The following is a 6,658-nucleotide window of genomic DNA, read 5'->3' as shown; positions in this document are numbered from 1 at the left end:
ACCAATAATGGAAAACTTAACAAGCATGTGCTAAGAACAAATTTTGGGTTTTAGGAGATTTAAACACAGGTGAGGCCAGTGAATATGAGCTTCAGAGATATCATAATAATATGACATAAGTAAATAGTATATTGAGAGTGTCTTCAAGGATCAGTGATAAAATTGCACATTCTCATCAGATTTAATGACATTTGGAGACTTTTAATTTTCTTATAAAACTAACCAACAAAATTGATTGATATTGATCACACCAAGTATCAAAGGAACTTATAGTAGCATAAATCAGTTTTCCGTAAAACAGCAAACTACTCAATTATATTACACCTTTCAACATGCACCAATACCAGCTTTATATAGGGAAAGAGATTCAATGAAATATGTCCAAAAAGGTCAGTAGTACTCATCAAAGATTATTAAGCTCAGTAATGACACTTCCTGCATTTGCATAAGAAAAAATAGTGCACAAAGATGGGTTTTTTTTTTAAAAAAAAATCGAGATGCACACAATAAAGGCCAATCAGTTCAAACCTCATCTCAAGGCACTGCTACTGTTTTTGTGTCAAGAATATACTTTAAGATTAAAAATCACCTTTGATCTAAATCAACATATTTTCACAAGATTCGAATTATTTTAGAGGAAAATTCAAAATATCACAGGAGAAACGGACAAAAGCAAAAGAATACAACAAAACGAAGAAACAAAGAGTTCTTGGCTGAAAGTTAATTCAGTTCTATAGGTTTGACAGTTCTGAATTCTAAAGTCAGAAGTATGGCCTTATGCAACAGTTTTGTTGTAAAACGAGATTAGAAAACATATAAATTAAAACGTAAAGGGAGATCAAATAGAAAAGGTTCATATAGAAAAATGAGCAAAAAATTTCTGTGGTGATAATTATCATGAATCCTCATTATTTCTAATTGACACAAGATTGTTACCTGAAGTTATTACCCCTTCTAAATGCCATTTTGTGCATCAGCTCATAGACAACTGGATTGTGTTCTATTCCTTCCATGCACATTCCAACACCAACTTGCCAAAGCGTATCCAGAAAGCAAAAAAAATAGTAATGGACATTCGACAAATTCAAGGAAATGGATTAAAAACTCAAATAAAATCATAGTATGCAACAGTTTAAGAGGATATAGAATCATAATTCATAAAAAGCTTAAGGTTCTAAATGTATATAACAAAATATTTTTAATTAAATGATAGGAGATATTACCATTGTTGAGTTCTCACTTGTGCGGGCATCAAAACGACTAGAAGTCACTACATCTAACACTCCATACATTTCAATGTTGCCCACAAAGTCGTGCAGCATACAACTTTATGTTTTGTTAGAACATTAGAAAAATAATTGATTGATATGCAATCTTGATGATACGTGAAACACCATATTCAAGAACCAAATTATACAGAGTTGTTTCTACACAGAACCCTCTGATTACCAGATATAAAGAGTGCCATAGAATTGAGAGGATGATTTCCATATTGGTTAAACATCAGCAAATAAATCAAGAACTATCATCTTCCCATGTGGAACAGAATGTAAAATTGATTGTTTGAAAGCAAAAGATTAAAATAAAGTAAGAACAACAGTCTGCAAATTATCAGAGTCTGATAGTGAAAATATATTCTTCTCAAGGGTGCGATGTTTTGTTGTTAAAAGATTGATTTTACAAATATGGAAGGAATAGGGAGATCAGATTGTACTCTAAACTACGAATTTTGTGGAATCAAAAAATAAAGTGCCACATGAGTAACATGATCAATAACTTTTCCTGAAGACGTTAGTAATAACCTCATAAATGACGGAAAACCTACAATACCTTTAGATGCTCAAGACGTGTCATTTAGTACTATCCAAGTACACTGTATCACTCAACACAAAAGCTCCCCATGGAATCTATATTTGTAATGAATTCATGAAGATGACGACACTATTCAAGATAAATGATACTATTACATAACTTAAAAGGAGATAAAGAAAAGTAAGAACCACACACTCGCATGTACTTCAAATCAGAGATCCTTTTTTCTAATTTTATCCTGGTTCATCTCACTCAGTTTAAGTGAATATATATATATATATATAAGCAGAAGCAGACAAATATAAGTACAGATAATTATTATTCTAAACTCCCACGAACATGAATATTTGATTAGAAAAAACAATGATGAGACAGAAGAGGTAGAGAAGAACCTATACCACCTTTCCAGTCTTCAACAGAACATTGTCATGCTGGTACAAACAATTTACTGTTTCAAATCAGAAGACGAAAGGAATGAGAATGAACAATATTTAGATATCTAATACTATCCTATCATCTTGTAAACGTAGAGAAGAAAAAAATGTTGATAATGTGGTTCCCTTCTATAAAGAACATATTTCCGATCCTCATATATGAAATATTTGGAAATGACTTGCTACAAAGATATATGAACACATCATTCTGTAAAAAAAACAAACCACAAGCACGGTGTACTGCACAAAGTTACAAGAAAAAGGACTAGAGATGATTTTCCAAAATATAAGATAAATGCATTTATGGAGGGAAGAACTCAATAGCAACATGTCATAATTATTTAAGTCTGTACAAAGCTAACTTTCCAGGATTATTTTTCATCTAATAATTGAGAACACATAGACAAATGGGCTTGGATCTCTAGTTTTCTTCATGCCTTCCCATGACAATAACCAGAATGAAAAATGGGGAATGTCAATACATCCGGGAAAATGTGAATAATTTTAAACATCAAACAATGTCACTCAATGTGCATAAAAAATATTGACAAAGGAAAATAGAAAGAAAATATACCTTCAATTGCTATGTAACATTTTGTAATTTGATCGAAGAATCCATATGATTTTGAGAGGAAACAATATTATTTCTGTCTCTAGCAATTGGGAAGGTTCTTAAAATACTAGTTGTTATATTTAGCTGCACAATTAGAACTAAAAGAAGTAGTTTTATAATACATATGAAAAATGCAGGACTACATGAGTAAATAAAAAATATGACTATGAAAACAGACATTCTTATTCAACTCTATGTTGTTGGATCAACTATCATCACATCAACTGGCTCACTTATATGTTCTGCAACTTCTCCCAAAGAGGTTATCCTTTTGTGTTCATGTTCTTTTTCTTTCACTGTTTTTGCTACACTAGTTCTTTTTGGAGGTATTCTTCATTCTCAACCCTCCAGTTTGGCGAACGACTGCTCTTCTTTTGCTATCTTTTACTTCAAACTCACTTTATGGATGGAGAAGCATAATCCAGTAGTCGGCCGCCAGAATCTCAATTGAGCTCCTGGTTCGAATTTTTATGCAGATAAACTAGAGAACCATAGTGATCGTAAAGAGGATTAAAGAAATTGAATCTGAGATGGCTCGTACCCAGAAAATATACATGCACTAATGGTCATTGCTATTTCTAAGTTAGCGGACATTGTATTAATGGTTCTCGATGCTTCAAAAAGTGAAGGCCATCGGCAAATATTGACAAAGGAGCTGGAAGCGGTGGGCCTGAGATTAAACAAGAGACCTCTTCAGATACACTTCAAGAAGAAAAAGACTGGTGGTATTTCTTTCAATAACTCTTCATCATATACATGTGGATGAGAGGCTATGCTATTAAATTCGACATGAATAAGAGATCCACAATGCTAAGGTTTTATTTCATGAAGATGCTACAGTGGATGACCTAATTGATGTTATTGAGGGCAATCATAAATACATGAAGTGCATTTATGTCTACAACAAGATAGATATTGTTGGTATTGATGATGTAGACAGATAGCCCGACGAGCAAACTCTGTTGTCATCAGCTGCAACATGAAGCTGAATCTGGACAGATTGCTTGCAAAAATGTGGGAAGTTATGGTTCTTGTGAGAGTTTACACAGCCTGAAGGCCAGCAACCAGACTTCACAGATTCTGTGGTCCTTTCTGCTGATAGAGGTGGATGTACAGTAGAAGATTTTTCTAATCACATACATAGGAGTTTTGTTAAGGATGTGAAGTATGTATTGTTGTGGGGTACTAGTGCAAGGCACTCCCCCAGTAGTGTGGCCTCGCGCAAATGCTTGAGGATGAAGATGTGGTGCAGATTGTTAAGAAAAATGAGAAGGAAGATGGAGGAGGTAGAGGTTGGCTCAAATCACATTCTAATGGTCCTTCTCTTATATCTGACCGTGAAAAGAAGGCTCCATTGAAGACTTGATTGAGCCACATAGTGGAGCTGTTAGCTCTATTTGCTGATCTAGAAGGATGCATGTGCCAGGTATTACTATTGAAGAACGAGCTATACAATGAAAATAGGTAGAGGTTTCTTCAACTTTATGAAGTGAAACCTATTTATCATAAGTGGCTAGAAGATTTCAGTGTTATATTCTATATTTGATCATCTTACACTCTAGAGCAAGTATAATATCTGGGGACATGCATTTTTCCTCCATATAATATTAACTGGTGTTAATTTGTGAAATATTAAGATAAAAAAATTTTATCTTAAAAAAATCATCTTTTTTCTTAGAAATGAGTCACAGGGGAAATTCTCCACCAGTAACTCTAACGTTATAAGAAGTATTCCAGCTTTTAATCAATCACTTTTTAGTGGCAACTAACACAGGGAATAGTTCCAAAATCACAAAGGAAATGAACCAAGAGTTGTAATATTCACTCGGTAGACTAAATAAATATGCTTGAGCTATTCAATGTGGAGAACATATTAGATAAGAAACAAACACCCATTACAGAAAATGAGTCACCAAATGAAAATAAGACAGATTAGGTACTATGTATACGTAACAGCATACATTCAAAGGTAGTGAAACCAGAAAGTGTAATGAAAAACCAGATTGCAAAGGATAACAACTACAGCAAGGTGTCTCAGTTTCAGACATTTTGATGAAGATATCCTAAGCGTTAATAACAATTCAAATATGCCTCCGCGAGAGATGGTGTTGTATCTAAAGGAAAGGAGCAGAACAGAATACGTAGATAAAGTAGCATATGGAGTTGAGAGAAATCCAAAACTTGTTTTCACTTCATCTTAGATGAAACTACTTTCAGAAGTAGTGGAATAAGGATTACGAGTCATGAATAATAGCTTGAACAACAACAAATCTGTGACAAAACAACCAAAATAGTACATATGAAAACAGATGACTTTATGGTTCATGATAATCACTTCTACGGTTCCCCATTAAGCTCTTGGAAGTTGGAACACAGTAAGATGCTTTTAAAAACAGGAACAAAAACACCTACAGATGATTTAAACTCAAATCCAATTAACCAGTCAACTCCAACACAACTTCTTGTCTACTTTAAGGATTCTAATTTCTTCAAAAGAAACATGAAGCTGATTATTCACATTCTTATCCAAATATATCGGAATGTGATTTTAATGTGGAAAGTGAATTTTAAATGCTAATACAACTAGATATTCAAGCTTAACGAAAATATAGTATCAAGCTAAGCTATTCTGCAACAAAAAGTCATTTACAAGAAAACGCCATCTCCAATAACCCAAAGTGAAAGGAAGAATAAGATAGTATATATTGTAATTTATGAACAGAAGTAGGCATAGTATGAATCTGACACAAGAAGTAGAAGTAATCCCATCAACCATTCACATTAAGAACTTATAGAACCTCTCTTCACATCCACATATATGAAACAATATAGATGTAAATGCTAGTTGAATTTGCAAAGTGAGGCAAATTTGAAAGAGACAGAGAGAATGAAAAGGGAAAACATATAGAATGAGAAGCAAATTAAATGCTCCTCGACTCTTTGCTTGTAAATTCCTCTATAAACCCTGCTATGTGCACCAGAAGCAAACTTGTTACCTATAAACAACTGATACAAATCAGCTGTATATTAATCTTGATACTCTTTAGAAACTTCCCAACTTTCAACATTATCAGACTCTAATATCATTGACCATAATTCTAAACTATCAACTCTTTCCTTATCTATTGTTTCCATATCTAGATGCCTCATTCCCAGAAATCATAAACAACATAATCTGGCTGAGGAATCATAATTAAACACAATATCTACTTACACGCAACATATCATATGCACAATACTTATTAAGATTTCCGAACCATTTTCTCAGGAGGAGGACAGTATAACCAATTTGATGATTCAGTTATACAACGACCCCAAAACGAGCCGCGAGTGGCACCCACACTTATCCTACTATGTGAGCGAACCAACAAATCTAACCCCAACATAATGCGGAAGACTCAAAATCTTATTAATAAAAATCGATAAATAAACATTCTAAAATTTATCAACTATTATCCCCAAAATCTGGAAATCATCACATCAAGAACATCTATCCTCAAATTTCTAAGTCTAAGAATAATTAAGAACTAAAATAAGCAAAACGATGGTCCATGTCCGAACTTTGAAGACATCAAGACGCGAAGAAGAGAATCCAGTCCGAGTTAGGAACAATAGCTCACCCTGAAATCTGACGTGCTGTAGACTGGCTAGAGTTGCGGACGAGACGAAGTCACTGGTGCACTTGCTGCACTCCACAAAACAACAAGAAGAACATAAAAGTAGGGGTCAGTACAAGTACTGAGTAGGTATTATCGGCCAACTCAAAATAGAAAGCAATATATATCAAGTAATAATATAA

General features: G+C 33.7%; 1 pseudogene; it reads left to right on the top strand.

Moving 5' to 3' along the window:
* The first annotated feature begins 936 nt into the window (after nt 1-936).
* On the top strand, nt 937-6,161 carry LOC114075135 (annotated as a pseudogene).
* The last annotated feature ends 497 nt before the right edge of the window (nt 6,162-6,658 follow it).

This window comes from Solanum pennellii, chromosome 12, assembly GCF_001406875.1.
Source record: "Solanum pennellii chromosome 12, SPENNV200".
Classification (NCBI taxonomy): Eukaryota; Viridiplantae; Streptophyta; class Magnoliopsida; order Solanales; family Solanaceae; genus Solanum; species Solanum pennellii.
This window is presented reverse-complemented; position numbering and strand designations above follow the sequence as displayed.